This window comes from Prionailurus viverrinus, chromosome B1 (assembly GCF_022837055.1).
Source record: "Prionailurus viverrinus isolate Anna chromosome B1, UM_Priviv_1.0, whole genome shotgun sequence".
Classification (NCBI taxonomy): Eukaryota; Metazoa; Chordata; class Mammalia; order Carnivora; family Felidae; genus Prionailurus; species Prionailurus viverrinus.
In genome coordinates this window covers 157544430-157563349 of record NC_062564.1, presented here as the reverse complement: position 1 = coordinate 157563349, position 18920 = coordinate 157544430, and positions in this window count along the sequence as shown.

Sequence of the window (18920 nt, the reverse complement as noted above, 5' to 3'; positions counted from 1 at the left end):
AAATGTGAAATAAAGACTACTTTAATTAAAATGGTAACCTTCATTTCTAAATTTTAGAAAATATTATTGTGGTATAGAGTAAAAGAAGGATTTTGTTCTCTGACACAGCCATTCAGCAATTTATTTAATCACTCTGAGGTCTAGTTCCCCCTTCTACAAAATAGACAGTGGTAGCTATTATTAAGTGCTCTAGCTTTTCAATTCAAATTTCACATCTCAGTTCAATGTAAAACATAACAATAAAGACTTTTTAAATGGACTTAAATAGATGTGCTCACTGTATTTATGAATTGAGCCAATTTGGACAAGGTAATTGATACTTAAGGGAATTCAACTGAAGTTCCAATAGTTTGGCGAGTCAAAAGGTAGATGTAATTATGACTGGGTTTCACTTAGGTAAAACAATATTTCAACAACTGAATCATTTGGTAGTGTTTTAAGAACAGACAAGAATAGCACTGAGATGAGACCTAGATTAGTCACATAATTCTCCATCTCAACAACAAAGGGGCTTCTGTTAAAAGACAGTATTCAGGGGTGGCTTGGTGGCTCAATTTGTTAAGCATCTGACTTGATTTAGGCTTAGGTCATGATCTCACAGTTCATGAGATTGAGTCTCTTGATGGGCTCTGCACAGTGTAGAGCCTTCCTGGGATTCTCTCTCTCCCTCTCTGTCTGACCCTCCCCAACTCGTGCTTTTTCTCTCTCACTCTCTTTCTCTCAAAAATAAATAAATAAATATTAAAAAAAAAAGTGTTAGGAAAGAATCAATGGAATTTGGAACTCTCCCATATCACAAATATGGGAGTTTAAATAGCAAGACTATAAGAAAAACTTAATGGACACATTTATTATTAGTCTTTATTATTTGTAATAGACATTAAGTCTTCAGGTTTTGCAGCCATGAAAGTTCAATCCATTTTCAAAGAGAAGTAACAAATAGCGATTTGGCTAAACCTTATACAGATGAGTAGAAGAACATTCTGGCTGGGATGATGGAGAGATGTGAGACATGAGTTCCCAATAAGATTGCAGATTCTCATTCCTTAAAGATAAAAATAAGATGTCTACCTTCTTGAGATTACTTTACTGCAGACTTAGGATTAAGTCAGGGAGATGAATGAAGCAGGCATTAAAGTTTCATTCCGGGCCTGTAACTCCATGCATTTCTTGAATTCACCATTTTCACCCTGTAACAGATTCAGCAATGCAGCAAAATTACCAGGCAACCCAATTTCTTAGGGTTGTAGCAATGTCACAGATAATTAAATAGAAACTGGGATTTTGTCCTGGTTTCAATAAATTGACCAGCTGGACCACCAGCAACATCTCCCTATGCAGTTATAGAGATCTAGCAGTGTGTTAATAAAAGCCTCAGGGAGGTCCCACAAACTATTGGCCATTTTCTACAGGAGATATATAGCTCTGGGCAACTTCAAAATGTATATCTAGTATTCCTGTTCCAATAAAAAGAAAAGCATAAGAGTACACAGTGTGTACATATGTATATGTGTATGTGTGTTAAGTGACCTAAGAAGTATTGAAAATTAATGAGACATTATGGAAAAATGGTTAACTTCCCTCTCCCCCTACCATGTATAGCTCTGCTAATTCAACAACTCACCAGCTGTTAATACTTAATACTCAAAGGAAAAAAACATTTGCAATTTAATTAAAGCACAAGGTGGTAGGTTCTATTTAGAAATGTCATGGTAAAGGCAATTTTGTCTCCCCACACCATTTTTTTTAAATCGACCTGTCTAATACCTAACAATTCTCATATATAACTTGCTAGTGCTGTTAACACAAAAATCAGTCTAATGTCAATAATAAGTGAGAGGTTTAAAAAATAATAAAAATAAAGTAGCTATTTATGTATAATTAAATTCAATGATATAATTAAACATAATATAAATATCACTCAACACTTGTGAAGACTTCAATTAGTTTCAAGTTGACTATGGAGGGAAATTGGATGAGGGGACAAAATTCTGTGCATTCCTTTACTTTCTGATTGTGGGTTGAGTAAAGATTATATTATTGCTTATTTTTCTAATAATTCAAATTAATAATGATAGTAATTTTAATAGAATTGCTACAAAAAGTTAAATATTGCTATATTTTCCAAATTTCTGAAAATAATAATATTAACAATAATAATAGCAACAATAATAAAATATTATGTCCTAATAGTGTCATTTCTTGCTCAGCTTGTTAAGGAGAAAAGAGCTCTAATTATGAGAACCTCTCTCCAGGGAACCAATTCTTGACTATAAATTTTAATGGCAATTTTCCCACTTATCAGAACAGTTTGGAAATTGCACACATCCATTTTTAGGTCTTTTATTTTTCAATGTAGACATCACAACCCTTAAATGTTTTAATAAATGTTAAATTGACATCATACTAACTTTCAAACTAAAGTTTTGTATTTTCCTTTACATATTTTTAATTTTAAATATTGTATAATAAGTATGCATTACTTCTATGATAACAAACATAAAATTTTAAGGATAAATAGAATAGCTTCATGGGTAATCTCTGAACATACAAATGATAGCATTGAAAACAAATTATTTTTCATATCCACAATATTTCTGCTAAAAGTCAAATTCCTATTGTTAATTCTTTCTAGCTTCTTATGCCTTATATATTTAGAAACTGAATATCATATACGAATCTGGCATTTATTTAATTTCTAATTTAAAAGTCTCAAAAGTAAAAAAAGTTTTTAATTTTTTAATTTGATAAAGTTGACACTATACTTTGTAAATGTCAGGTATACACCATGTTACTTTAATACATTTGTATATTGTAATATGATTGCCATTGAAGCAATATTTATCACATTACATCTTATTACAATATTATTGTCTATATTTATTATATTCTATGTTAGATGTCAATGACTTATTGACTACTTGTTACCAGTTTATACCATTAAATGTCATCAGTCTTATGTCCCCAACACTATCCCCTAGTAACCAATAGTTTCTTTTCTGGTTTTCTTACAGGCTTAACTTTCTCAGATCCAAACATTTAAATTATATCATACAATACTTTTTTTTGTCTGATTTATGTTGGTTTGCATAATGTGCTCAAGGTCCATCCACATTGTCACAAATAGCAGGATAGCCTCCTTTCTCACGGCTGAATAATATCCCACTGTGTATTTATAACACATCTATTTTGTCCATTCATCCATTGATGAGCATTTGGGTTCTTTTCATATCTTGGTTATTATGAATAACATTGCGATAACTATGGGAGTTTATATGTCTTGTCAAAATCCCAATTTAATTTATTTTGGTTATATACCAAGGAAGTGGAATTGCTAGATTATATGGTAAATCTATTTTAATTGTTTGAGAAATCTTTATATTGTTTTCTCTAGAGGTTGTATAATTCACATTCCTACAGCCAGTGTGTAAGGGTTCTTTTCATCACATCCTCACCAGCAATTGTCTCTTGTCTTTGATAACAACCATTCTAAAAAGTGTGAGGTGATATCTCATTGTGGTTTTTATTTGCATTTCTCTGATGATCACTGACATTGAGCATCTTTTCATGTGCCTGTTGGCTATTTTGATGTCCTCTCTGGAAAAACGTTTATTTAGTTCTGCCATTTTTTAAACAATTTTTTTTATTATGTCACATCAGTTCTTTATAAATTTTAAATATTAACCCCTTATTTGATATATGGTTTGCAAAAATCTCCCGTTCTGTAAACTGCCATTTTATTTTGTTAGTTGTTTATTTTGCTGTGCATAAGTTTTTGCAATTGATGTACTCCCATTTGTGGAGTTTTGCTTGCTTTTTTTAGGATAGGTGGGGCAGAAAGAGAAGGAGAGAGGGAGAGAGAGAGAGTATGAGAATCTTATCAGGTTTCATGCTCAGCATGGAGTCCAATGAGGGGCTTGATCTCATGACTCTGAGATCATGACCTGAGCCAAAATCAAGAGTCTGATGCTCAACCTACTGAGCCACCCAGGTGCCCTAATTTTTGCTTTTGTTGTTTGTGTTTTTGAAGTCATGTCCAAAAAATAATTGCTAAGACCAATACTGATAAACTTCTTTCCTATGGTTTCTTCCAGGAGTTTTAGGGTATTAGGTCTTACATTTAAGTTTTTTGTCCATTTTGGGTTAATTTTTGTAAGTGGTGTGATATAAGGGTTCAATTTCATTGTGCTGGATGTTTCTCTGATTTTCCCAGCATCATTTGTTGAAAAGACTATCTTTCCCCCACTGGGTTTCTTGGCTCCCTAGTCAAATATCAGTTGACTATATATGCCAGAATGTAATTCTGTGCTCCATTAATCTATGTGAGTATTTTGTGTCTGTATTACTATCGTTTTGTAGTATAGGTTAAATCAAGAAGTGTGATATTTCTGACATTGTTATTTTTTTTCTCTGGATTACTTTGGTTATTTAGGGTATTGTGTGGCTCCACACAAATTTTAATATTGTTTATATTTGTGATGAATGCTTTTGGTATTTTGGTGTAGACTGCACAAAATCTGTGGGTAGCTTTGGGTGGTATGGCTATTTCTTATTGTTTCAATCCATGAACACATGATGTCTTTCCATTTATTTGTGTCATCTTTGATTTATTTCAGGAAAATCTTGTAGTTTTCATTGTACAGATCTCTAATTTACTTCGTTAAATGTATTCCTAAGTGTTTTATTGTTTTTGATGCTATTGTGATTAGGATAATTTTTCTGATGCTTCAACACTAGTATAAAGGTATGCCACTGATTTCTGTAAATTGATATTTAACTTGCTACTTTACTAAAATCATTGATTAATTCCAACAGCCTTTTTTTATTAACTCTGAGCTTTCCTATATATAAGATCATACCACCAGTAAATAGTCAGAATTTTACTTTTTCCTTCTCAATCTAGATGCCTTATATTTCTTTGTCTTGCCTAATTGCTCTAGCTAGGACTTCTAGTACTATATTGAATAGGAATGGTGAGTGTTGGCAAAATTGTCTTGTTTCTGGTCTTGGAAGAAACTCTTTCAAATTTTCTCTATTGAGAATAATGTTAGATGTGAGTTTGTTGTGTATGGCTTTTGTTATGTTGAAATATATTCCTTCTATGCCCAATCTGTTAAGGGCTTTTACCAATAAAGGATGTTGTATTTTGTCAAATGCTTTCTCTGTGTCTATTGAGATGGTCACATGATTTTTATCTTTCATTTTTATATGATGAATTGCATTTATTGATTTGCATACATTCAAATATCTTTGCATCTCAAGGATAAGTCCCACTTGGTCATGGTCTATAACCCTTTCAATGTGATCTTGAATTTGGTGTGCTACTATTTTGTTAAGAAATTTTGCATGTAGGGGTGCCTGAGTGGCTCAGTTGGTTAAGCATCCAACTCTTGATTTTGGCTCAAGTCAAGATCTTGCTGTTCATGAGATAGAGCCCCTCATTGGGCTTTTCTGTGCTGACAGGGCAGAGCCTGCTTGGGATTCCCTCTCTCCCTCTCTCTCTGCCCTTTCCTCATTCACGTGTGTGCTCTCTTTCTCTGTCTCTGTCTCTGTCTCTCTCTCTCAAAATAAAATAAAATAAACTTAACAAAAAGGAATGTTTCTAGGAGCATCTGGGTGACTCAGTTGGTTAAGCATCTGACTCTTAGTTTTGGCTCAGATCATAATCTCATGGCTCGTGAGATGAAGCCACACATCAGGTTCTGTGCTGACAGCATGGAGCCTGCTTGGGATTCCTCTCTCTCTGCCTCTCCCCCACTCGCACACATGTTCACTTTCTCTCAAAATAAAAATAAATAAACATTAAAGAAAAGAATTTTTGCATCTACATCTTATTAGGGACAATGACCTGTAGCTTTCATTTCTTATGATATACTTACAGAGTTTTGATATCAAGGTAATACTGGCTTCATAGAATGGGTTGGGAAGTGTTACATCCTCAATAATTTTGCAAGAGTTTGAGGATGACTGGTATTAATTATTCAAAATTTGGTAGTATTTATCAGTGAAGCTTTCTGACCCTGAAGTTTTCTGTGTTGGGCGCTTTTTATTACTGACTCAGTCTCTTTATCTGTTATTGGTATGTTCAGATTTTCTATTTTTTCCTGATTCAGTCTTAGTAGGTTGTGCATTTCTAGAAAAGTACCCATTTTTTTCTAAGTTATATAATTTTTTGAAATATTATTTTTCATAGTACTCTCATAATTCTCTGTATTTCTCTAATGCATAAATAGTTCCTTTTTCAATTCCAATATTCTTTAATTCTTTTCCCAATTTTCTTACTTAGTCTAGCTAAAGATTTCTCAATTTTGTTTATCTTTTTGACAAATCAGCTTTTTGTTTTGTTGGTTCTTTCTGTTGTTTTCCTGGTCTTTATTTCATTTATTTCTGCCCTGATATTATTATTGTCTTCCTTCTATTTAATTTTGGGCTTAATTTGTTCTCTTTTTAGTTTCTTGAGGTGTAAAATTGGGTTGTTTATTTGAGATCTTTCTGATATCTTAGTATATTGATTGCTATAAACTTTCCTCTCAGAACTGTTTTTGCTGCATCAAAATTTGGTATGTTGTATTCTCATTTTCATTTGTTTTAAGATAATTTTTTTATTTTCCTTTTGATTTATTCTCTGACCTGTTGGTTCTTTAGAATTTATTGTTTAATTTCCACAGTTTTGAAGATCTATTTCCTCTTGTTTATTTCAAATTTCATGCCATTTTGGTTAGTGAAGATGGTTAGTGTGATTTCAATCTTCTTAAATTTGCAAAGAGAGGTTTTGTGGCTTATCATATGATCTATCCTGGATAATGTTCCATGTGCACTGGAGAAAACGGTGTACTCTGCTATTTTGGAGGAGGAATGTTGTATATATACCTGTTAAATCCATTTGTTCTAAAATGTGGTTCAATTTCCTTGTTGAATTTTTGTCTGAACAATCTATCCATTGCTGATAGTGGAGAATTGATGTTCCCTAATATTATTGTATTGTGTTGTTGTGTATTTATCCCTTAAGATGTATTAGTATTTGCTTAATATATTTTTAAAGCTTATTTATTTATTTTGAGAGAGAGAGAAAGAGAGAGAGAGAGAGAAAGAATGAGTGAAGAAAGGGCAGAGAGAGAGGGAGAGAAAGACTCCCAAGGAGGCTTCATGCTGTCAGCACAGAGCCTGGTGTGGCACTCAATCTCACGAACAGAACCGTGAAATGATGACCTGAGCCAATACCAAGAGTCAGACCCTTAACTGACTGATCCACCCAGGTGCCCCATTAATGTATTTTGATGGTTGGATGTTGGGAGTATATATATTTATGACTGTTATATGTTCTTGATGTATTGAACATTTTATCATTATATGATGATCTTCTTGTCTCTTGTTACCATTTTTGGCTTGAAGTCTATTTTATCTGATATGAGTATGGCTACACACACTTTCTTTTAGTTACTATTTGCTTGGAGCATCAAACTCCATCTCTTTACTTTGACTCTATACCTTTCTTTATAGCCAAAATGAGACTCCTGCAGGCAGCATATAGTTGGGTCTTGTTTTTTAATCCATCCAGGTGCCCTCTTGATTTGTGAGTTCAATCTATTTACATATAGGGTGATTATTGATATATAAAGACTTACCACTGCCATTTTAGCTTTTGTTTTCTGGTTGTTTTGTATCTCCATTGTTTCTTTTTCTTTGTTTCTGTTACTATTTTAAGTTGGTGGCTTTCTATGATGACTTTCTCAGTTTTTTGTTTTGTTTTGTCTTTCTTTTTTTTTATGATTTGTGTCTTTACCCTAGGTATTTTTTGTGTGTGTGGTTACCATGAGGTTTGTATAAAACATCTCATAGATAAACTAGTCCTTTTTCTGTTGATAGCAATGTATCTTAATTTGCCTTTACAGATTCTGTCATTTTTCTCTTCTCCTTTTACATTTTTGTGACAAACTACTCCATTTTATGTTATAAATTTGTTACCTGTCATAGACTCTAAGTCTAAAGTTCTCTTTTGGCCATCAAAAGAGTGGATGCAGGATTAAAGCGAGAGATGGCTAATGTCCTGGAAAAGACAAGAGCCCTGAATAAGGGTCCTTGCCCCATTTTTATTAGGATCAGAAGGCTTGCAAACATGGCGATGGACATATACAAAGGGACAATGAATCTGTGAACATTAACTTGTGGACGTAAACAGGGTCTTGAGGATATTTGTGGTTGGGGGTTTGGGTTAATACAAAACAAAATCCAGGAGCTGGACAGTCTGGAGGAAGGTTGTTTACAGTGGACAGATGGGAGGCAGCACCTCTGTTTATTTTAGCTAGCCTAGGGGATGAGACAGATAGGGGAAATAACCTCAGGGTTGACAAGACACCTTTTCTTTTGTTAACCATCTCTGCTCTGGGGTCCATAGTCCAATTCACCAATTTACCTAACCTGGACCTATCCTCCTGTGAAAGCAAATTTTCTGATACAGTACTAAATTGGGGGTGTTTCCACTGAATATCTAATCTTGTTTATTTCATATACCTATGTATTGGGCACCTTTGCCTCTCCCTCTCTATTTTGGGTGCTCTGCACCCCTTATTTTGGGGTGCATTTGCACCTCCTTACTCCTGGCACCTTTGTGCCTCCCTATTCTCGGGGTTTCTTTGCACCCCCCTATTCTTATGGTGCCAATCTGGTTTACCCAAACTTGGGTGTGAGCATTTTATGACTTTGTATTTCTTTATGCCTTGTCAACCCTTTGGTGTAACCCCAGAGGATTCCTAAGCTTATCTCCCACAGTTACCAAATTATAATATAGTTATGTTAATGCCTTTATACTTTAATCTTTATGCTATAATTGAGTATTTAACATCCTATTCTAAAATAGAGTTAAAATTTTCTAATTCTGGCTGTATATCATCTTATTAAAAGTTTCATGTACTTTTATATTTTGTCTTAGGTAGAAGAGCTCCTTTCAACATACTTTGTAAAACAGGATTAATGGTAATTAAGGCCCTCAGCCTTGGTTTATCTGAGAAAGCTTTCATTTCTCTTTCATATCTGGGGAAAAAAAAAACAAAAAACAAAAACCTTTGCTGGGTACTATATTCTTGGCTGGCAATTTTTATTTTTTAATACTTTTTTATTTCAAGTTTTTATTTAAATTCTAGTTCATTAACATGTATGGTAAAATTGGTTTCAGGTGTAGAATTTAATGATTAATCACTTACATATAACATCCATGGCTCATCACAACAAGTGCACTCCTTAATGCTCATCACCCATTTAGCCCATCCCCACCCAACTCCTTCCATCAAGCCTCAATTTGTTCTCTATAGCTAAAAGTCTTTTATGGTTCTCATCCACCTCTCTCTCTCTCTCTCTCTTTTATTTTTATTTTTTCCTTCCCCTATGTTCATCTCTTTCGTTTCCTAAATTCCACATATGAGTGAAATCATATGGTACTTGTCTTTCTCTGACTTCCTTATTTTGCTTAGCATAATACACTCTACCTCCATCCATTTTACTGCAAATAGCAAGATTTTGTCATTTTTATGGCTGATTAATATTCTATTATATATGTATGTTTCTATGTATGCATATACATGTTGCTGCATACACGTACACACACACATACACACGTACACACTACATTTTCTTTTTCCATTCATCAGTCTATGGACATTTGGGCTCTTTCTATAATTTGGCTATTGTTAATAATGCTGCTATAATCCTCAGGGTGCATATACCCCTTCAAATCAGTATTTTTGTATTCTTTGGGTTAATACCTAGTAGTGCAGTTGCTGGGTCATAGGGTAGTTCTATTTTTAACATTTGAGGAATCTCCATACTCTTTTCCAGAATGGCTGCACAAATTTGCATTCCCACCAACAGTGTAAGAGGGCTCTCCTTTCTCCTCATCCTCCTCAACATCTGTTGTTTCCTGCGTTGTTAATTTTAGCCATTCTGACAGGTGTGAGGTGATATCTCATCATGGTTTTGATTTGTATTTTTCTGATGATGAGTCATGTTTAGTATCTTTTCATGTGTCTGTTAGCCATCTGGATGTCCTCTTCAGAAAAATGGCTCTTCGTGTCCTCTGCCCATTTCTCAACTGTATTATTTATTTTTGGATATTGAATTTGATAATTTCTTTATAGATTTTGGACACTAACCCTTTTTCAAATATGTCATTTTCAAATATCTTCTTCGATTCTATAGGTTGTCTTTTGGCTTTGTTGATTATTTCCTTCACTGTGCAGAAGTTTTTATCTTGATGAAGACCCAATAGTTCATTTTTGCTTTTGTTTTCCTTACCTCTGCAGGCATGTCTAATAAGAACTAGCTATGGCCAAGGTCAAAGAGTTTATAGCCTGTGTTCTGCTCAGGATTTTGATGGTTTCCAGTCTTACATTTGGGTTTTCCATTCACTTTGAAATTATTTTTGTGTATAGTGTAAGGAAGTGGTCCAGTTTCATTCTTCTGCATGTTGCTGTCCAGTTTTCCCAACACCATTTGTTGAAGAAACTGTCTTTTTTCCATTGTACATCCTTTCCTGATTTGTTGAAGATTAGTTGACCATACAGTTATGGGTCCATTTCTCTTTTCTCTACTTTGTTCCATTGAACAAGTATCTGTTTTAGTGCCAGTGAAATACTGTCTTGATGACTACAGCTTTGTAATATAGCTTGAAGTCTGCAATTATAATGCATCCACCTTTGCTTTTCTTTTTCAAGATTGCTTTCGCTATTCAGGATCTGTTGGGGTTCCATACAAAGTTTGGCATTGTTTGTTCTAGCTCTGTGAAAAATGCTGGTAGTATTTTCATAGGCTCTGAATTAAATGTGTCGATTGCTTTTGGTAGTATAGACATTTTAACAATGTTCTTCCAGCCCAAAAGCACAGAATGTTTTTCCATTTCTTTGTGTCCTCTCCAATTTCTTTCATAAGTACTTTATAGTTTTCAGAGTACAGATATTTTACCTCTTTGATTAGGTTTACTCCTAGGTATCTTATTGTTTTTGGTGCAATTGTAAATGGGATCAATTCCTTGATTTCTCTTTCTGCTGCTTCATTTTTGGTGTATAGAAATGCAACATATTTCTGCTAATTGATTTTATATCCTGTAGTTTTGCTGAATTTGTGTATCATTCTAGCAATTTTTTGTGGGGTGTTTTGGGGTTTCTACATAGAGTATCATGTCATCTGCGAATAATGAAAGTTTTACTTCTTGTCAATTTGGATTCCTTGTATTTCTTTCTGTTGTCTCATTTCTGAGGCTAGGACTTCCAGTCGTATGTTAACAATGGTAAGAGTGTGCATCTCTGTCCTTTTCCTGATTGTAGAGGAAAGAAAAGCTCTCAATTTTCCCGATTGAGGATGATTTTAGCTATGGGCTTTTCATATATGCCATTTATGATATTAAGGTATGTTGCATCTATCCCTACTTTGTTGAAAGTTTTTATCAAGAATGGATGTTTATCTTTCAATACTTTGAAGGCATCCTTCTACTCTCTCTCCTGGCCTGTAGATTTCTGCTGAGAAGTCTGCTAATAGTGTAATGGGGGTTCCTTTGTAGGTTACTTTTTTCCCCCTGGCTACTTTTATGATTCTTTCTTTATTATTAATTTTTGACAGCTTCATTATGTGTCTTGGAGAGTGTCTTCTTGTACTGATACTATGGTGATCTATTAATTTCATGAATTTTTATGTCTAATTTTTTTCACAGGTTTGGGAAGTTTTCAGCTGTTTTCTCTCTGTCTCTCTCCCTCTTTCTGTCTCTGTCTCTCTCTTTAATGTTATTTATTTTTGAGAGAGAGAGAGAGACACAGCCATGAGTAGGGGAGGGGCAGAGAGAGAGGAAGACCCAGAACTCAAAGTGGAATCCAGGCTCCACGCTGTTAGCGCAAAGCCTTACACGGGGCTCAACTCACAAACTGTGAGATCATGACCTGAGCTGAAGTGGGACGCTCAACTGACTGAGCCACCCAGGCACCTCAGATTGCTATTGTTCAGATCACTCATATTCTCTTCCATCTGATCTGCTCTATTTTCAGTGTTTACTAATGGACACTTTATCTCACTTATTGAGTTCTGCAGCTCCAGAATTTCTGTTTAGATTCCTTTTTAGAATTTTAGTCTCTTTGGTAAAGTACTGCATGTATTTATTAATTTTATTCCTGAGTTCATTGAATTGCCTTGTCTTCATAGCACCTATTTGAATTCTCTGTCAATTACATTCCAATCTGCTTTGACTTTGAGTTTGGTTGCTAGAAAATTTCCTCTCCTCATTGTAATTTTTTACTTAATAATAATTTGGATAATTTCACTTTGGCTCCTACAGTAATTTAGTTATTTTGAGTTATTCTCACCTCCATCCCTGCTGATAGGGGCCTAAACAAATGCAATGCAATGTGTTTAGGATAACAGAAATATCTACAAGGTATAGATATAACCCAGTTAAAGGAGGAATTAAAGTGCTTGTAAAGAAAGTGAATTCATACAACTTTATTCTTAAGAACTATCTGAGATTAGGATATATAGTTCTCCAGGGCCAGATGCAAAAAAAAAGCCTGGGCTGTTTAGTGATATTTTTAATTCCTTCTTCTCTTTCACTCATCTGTCTTTTGTATCAACAAGCCATTGTTTTGTTTATTCTGATTTCCAAATATGTTCTCCTTTTATTATCATCGCCAGTGCCTCCAGCCAGTCCTTCTCCTATTTCTGGCCTAAATCACAGTGACTGTCTCCTAACTGCTATGCTTGATATTAGCCCATCTGACCAGTATCCCTACCACCCATCTTATAAGACTTAATTTCTAAAACAAATTTAGTCATTCTATGCCCTATTTAAAAAGATAATTGGACACTCTATTATCTATGCAAGAAGCTCCAAAACATTTATATGGCCCTTAAAACCCATCAAACATGATCTCAAATAAACTTCCAACTTGTCTCAGTAACAAATTCTGTCCCACCACATTTCTACTTACAATATACCCTATGTTTTTCTCATTAATTCCCCTTTTTTTCACTCAGATTTCCACTTCTCTGTGCCTTGTTCATGCTTAACCTCTGCTAATGTTACCTCCATAATGCCTACACCTTGTCTAAGTGACCACTTTAATTCTATCTTGCTAGAAAAATTTTCTTCAGGACTACCACCCTTTCCCATCCTCACAGAAGTAACAGCCCTTTAATCTGCATTCCACCAGCTTTCATAAAAATTTTCATTATAAAATTTAGCATACCTCTCCATTCTCACGACTGATATTTTCTTCATTATGTTATGAATCCTTCATGATGATAATTATACCTATTTTTCTTTGTATTCTCCACATTTAGTATAAAGATGAAACAAAAAAAATATTCTTATATGTAAAGGTCCTAACTAGCTCCTTTATTCTTTGTCATATCTAAGATAGAATCTATCATATTCTTATTGTATTATGTATACCTCTGTTACAATGCACTCTTTTTCTGTACTTGCACCTTACAAGTACACACAACTTAAAAAAAACTGATTTTCCCTGTAATACATTCTATTTCTTAACCAATGTAATCTAACCTCCCATTAGGTAGATCATTTCTGAACATCCTTGAATAAATTCCTGCTTAAGTAGTATACAATTACAATGAAGTTCACTTTGTATTTTTTTAATTGGCAATTTTTAAAAGATAAGCAGAGATGCAATTTTAAATACTTCTGCTGCAGATAACATATACCTAATAGTTCCTTTTTTCTCAGCTAATATCTCCATTCTTCTCTAATAGGCAATGAAAAAAAAAGTACAAAGTACTTGAGTTTTATAAGTGAGAAATACTGTTTCTGTGGATTTGGGGAATGCTTTGCAAGTGCCTACTTTTATCTAGGGAATAATTTTAAAAGATAGAGTTAAGTGCAATCATTTAGGAATGCTTGGTTTTAGTGTTTAAAAGAACTAAACTTCTACATTTTCTGAAAATGACTTTTTTTTTTACCAAACTTGAACTCATTTTATTTTCTCTTTTCAATATGTCAATAAGATAAAAGCTTATTTTTTCTCGCCTTTAGAAGTGACTATTTTTACTGTGGATAACTGAAAGAAACAGCAGAATCATAGAAATTCAAATTTCCAGTGTGGGAAGTCTTTTTATAAGGAATAACATCTGTTTGAGTTTTCTTTTTTTGGAAATTAAACATGAAAATGGTAATTATTTAAAAAAAATCATGGATATTGCTGATGTATATTTTCATGATCTTTATTTTCATGGCATTTTTCCATAGCATTTTTTTCCAGAGGGGGGAAAAAAAACAGACTGCCATAAATGTACTTAGGTAGACTAGATAAGAGGATTAAAAATAATCTAAGAGAAGGTGGGCAGTAGAGTCAACAAAAATCAAGTAGTATGATGTAAGAAAAATGTGGGTTCTATTTGTGTAATCAGTGAAATCTTTTTATGCTTAATAAGGAAGCACTATCTTTGAAATTAGCAAGATAATTGATTTTTGTTTGTCATGAAAATACTTAAAAATTTTAAATATAATCATTGATATCTAAATGACTTGTTTTTCATGCCAGCATCTTAAAGTAAAATAAGGTAAAAGGAAAAGAAAATGTTATTACCTACATTTTCTATGCCAGTTAATATCACCAGAACTTTTGTTCCTATTGATGTGACTCAAAGTTTGTAGGGGGAATTCCTGGGTGTCTCAAGACCTGCCATCTTTTTCTCTCTTAGGAATTCTTGGCTATTAAGTAGATGGAATGATGTCCAATGCACACATGGACACATACTTGCATATATACAACATCTACTTGCAGGCTGGCTCCCACACTGATCTCAAAGATCTGCAAATAAAGTGAAGAACATCTTTCTAGCTGTCTTGGTGAGATAACACCAGGTTCCAAGGTGAAAATAAATGGGGAGAAAGCTTTAACCTCAAAACTCTCACAGCATGTTAAATAAAGCAGTAATAGTAGAAGCAATAGAATCAAAAGGAACATGTGCTAAATACTTAAAGTAAAAAATGGACTAAGTTCAGTCTCAAAATATCTCAAAGCATGCTGTTAGAAATCCCAGTGATACAGCCATTATTTGGCTTATTCTTGACTACATTCTACTACTACATACTACTAAGGGGAAAAGGCCTTACACTTCAGTGTCATAGCATCAGTCTGAAGGAACAACATGCTAAAATGTTGAAGGCCAGACAATAAAAAGAGAGAGAATGTCTGTTCATTGAATAGAAAGAACGTCAGTAGGACTGAAGTCTTATAGGAGTAAAGGAAAGGGTGACAGAAGAAAACTAGACCTAATCAAGAAGCAAATCATGATGAATCTGGTAACCCTTTTTAGATTTTACCCAGAAACAATTGAAATCTTAAGAATAAAATACAGGTTCATATTTACATCGTAGAGAGACCATTTTGGTTGCCGTTTAAAAAATGTGAATAGGAACTAGACTGATTAAGAGAGATCAGTGAGCATGCTATTGAAGTTATCTAGGTGACAGTTAATGATGGTTTGACCTAAGGCAGAGTTTCTCATCCTCAGCACTATTGATGTTTTGGACTGGGTAATTCTTTGCTGTGGGGCTGTCCTGGGCATTGTAGGGTGTTGAGCAGTATCCGTGGCTACTACCTAGATGCTAGAATCATTCCCACCCCTGTTTTGATAATCAAAAATATCTCTCCAGTCTTTGTCAAATGTCCCCAGGAGCAAACACCTTTCCCCCCCCCTTCCCTTTTAGTTCTGAGATAATGGCAAAGGGAATGCATAAAGAAGGGGTACTAGAGTAATATTTAAAATATACCATCAACAGTAAAATGATGATCTATTGGGTATAGAGTTTAAGGGAAAGGGAAAAATAATTTGAATTAGAATGAGAAAGTGCACCCACTACTAGATATTTATCCAAAGAAAATAAAAAAAAACTAATTTGGAAGGATATATGCACCTTGTTTATTGCAACATTACTTACAGTAGCTGCGATAGGAAAGCAACCCAAGTGTCTATCAATAGACGAATGGATAAAGAAGATGTGCCACACACACACACACACACGCACACACACACACACCATAATATTACACAGCCATAAAAAAGGATGAGATCTTGTCATTCATGACAACATGGATGGACCTAGAGGGTATTATCCTAAGTGAAAAAAGTCATACAGAAAAAGGCAAACACATATGGTTTCACTTATATGTGGAATCTAAAAAACAAAGTAAATAAGCAAACAAAATGCAGAAACAGGCCCATAAATACAGAAAACAAACTGATGGTTGCCAGACGGGAAGGAGGTTGGGGAAATGGCAAAAATGGGCAAAGGGAATTGAAAGATACATGCTTCTAACTGTATAATAAATTAGTCAAGGGATAATAAAAGATTTGGGAGAGGGAATATAGTCAATAGTACTGTAATAGCCTAGTATGGTGACAAATTTAGCTACACTGTCCAATATGTAGAAAACCAATTAAATGATTGTGCTAACTTATTTCCTGTAGTGGACATGTCTATAAAAGAAGAATTCTATATTTCTAACTATATAACCCTAAAAATTTAGACAACATGAATTTTTTTTTACACATATCAAAGTGAGAAAGTATCTCCGTACATGTCGATTTATCTCTTCTCTGTAGTATAATTTACTTACTTTGGGAATGGGAATAGTAAATACTTCCTTTTAGAAAAATTTCACTTCTGTTTATAATGTCTATTTGGGTTTTAATGTAATTTGAATTCTATATGTAGGTCATCCTTAACCCCCCTACTCATATTTTAAGTGATCCCCACACTCTTAAAATTTAGAGACATACCTGATTTTTAAAAATATTAGTACATTAAATGTAAGTTATGTACATTCGGGGTATGGAATGCAGTGATTATGCTACTTAGAAAACATTCAAATCTGCAGATAGTTTCATTTACCATGCCTATCCATTAAATTGTCTAAACTTTTAGGTTTAGTATACATATATTATTTATTGACTTACAAATAAAAATACTAAATGTTTGATTAAAAAATAGCATAGTGTAACATATAAACTTGTTGAATCACTATGTTGTACACCTGAACCTAATGTAACATTGTGTGTCAACTATACTTTATTATATATATAAATATCTATATCTATCTATCTATATATATAAAACAGGGAAGTATTTCACTTTCAACTGGGAATAAAAGGGGTTTCTAAATAGGGAAGTGATGGTATTGATTTACATACTTGAAAAGCAAATATGGAAGTGTATATATATATATATATGCATATAGGGTTATGATGTTATTATAAAATTTCAGTATGGAGTGAAGAGGGTCTCAGCTAATGACATGACAGTTGAAATAAAAGGAAACCCAATGGGAAATATTTTTATGATCTCCTGGGGGAATGAATTAGACTTGTATCATGGGGCACTCTAGTATTTCTAGTTTGGACAGCTAGATGTTTTATATCAGCATTAACTATTTTGGAAAATATAGGCAAAACAGCATATTTGGAGAGCTAGAAATCAGAAAACATATTAATCTTAGCTACCCATCACTAACAATGTTCAGAAAAAATATAGATTCTTTGGAGGGTGTAGATGATTTTAGGAACATAATACAGAAAATAAAAGGATAAAAATGCTTTCACATTTTTATTTAAAAATGTGTTTCATTTTTGATATTTTGGCACGATGCATTTAATTGCCCAGGTAGGTTAAGTGAATGTAAGCAACAAAAAAGATATCTGGACAGCTGAAGGGGAAGGAATTTGTAGTTAGAACCAAGTGAAGGGATATGATTATTCTTGAGAGATTATTAGAAGAACTTGTCCTCATGATGTAATATAGATGTTTCTGCTGTAATAAAATATTGCTCTATCAAGTCCTATTAGGGATTTTAGCTTCAGTTTTCCTACTTCTGATGTTAAATGTAGGATTTTGTTTATTAAAAATCTACATTTTTTTGCATGCCAATTCACTATTTTCTCTTTAAGCATAAAAAGAAACTAGTGCTTAAAAAAAACTCTTATTCTTATTCTTATTCTTATTCTTATTCTTATTCTTATTCTTATCAGACTGACAAGAAGCAGAACAGCATCTTTTATGGAGCATAAGAAAAAATTTGAAATGTTAACATTTTATTTTCAAAAGAAGTAATTTTGACAAAGATTATTTAACCTTTAAAGGATACTTTCATATTAAGTCTGAAATTTTCACACAACAATTTCAATAAAATAAGGAATACTTGGAAATTATAGATTTCATTACTTATACCTTGGGAATCAAATTTTAGCTTAAATTTTAGCAAGATTAGATCCTCTAATCTTGTGTTATTTAAATCTATTGTCACACTTTTTTCTTTTAAGTTTTTATTTATTTATTTCGAGAGAGAGAGAGACAGCAAGCAGAGTAGGGGCAGAGAGAGGAGGAAAGAGAGAATCCCAAGCAGGCTCCGCACTATAGGCACAGAGCCCCATGCTGGGCTTGAACCCATGAACTGCAAGATCATGACCTGAGCTGACCAAAAGTCAGATGCTTAATTGACTGAGCCACCCAGGCACCCTTATTGTCACACTTCTAATAAATATTTGGGATTGATTATTTCATTCGTATATGTTTAAGAACTAAACATTTAATATAAAATGTCCCAAAAAGATTATCCAGTGTTAATTTGGTTACCATTTGGTATATAGGCTTTCATATCTATATCAATATATAAAGGTTTTTAAAACTATGATCAACATGTCTTGATGATCTTATATATTTTTCCTAGTGAGGATATTGAAGTTATAATTTTGAATCAGTAAATTGTGTTCCATTTATTTATTTATTTATTTATTTTACGTTTATTTTTGAGACAGAGAGAGACAGAGCATGAACGGGGGAGGGGCAGACAGAGAGGGAGACACAGAACCGGAAGCAGGCTCCAGACTCTGAGCCATCAGCCCAGAGCCCGACGCGGGCCTCGAACTCA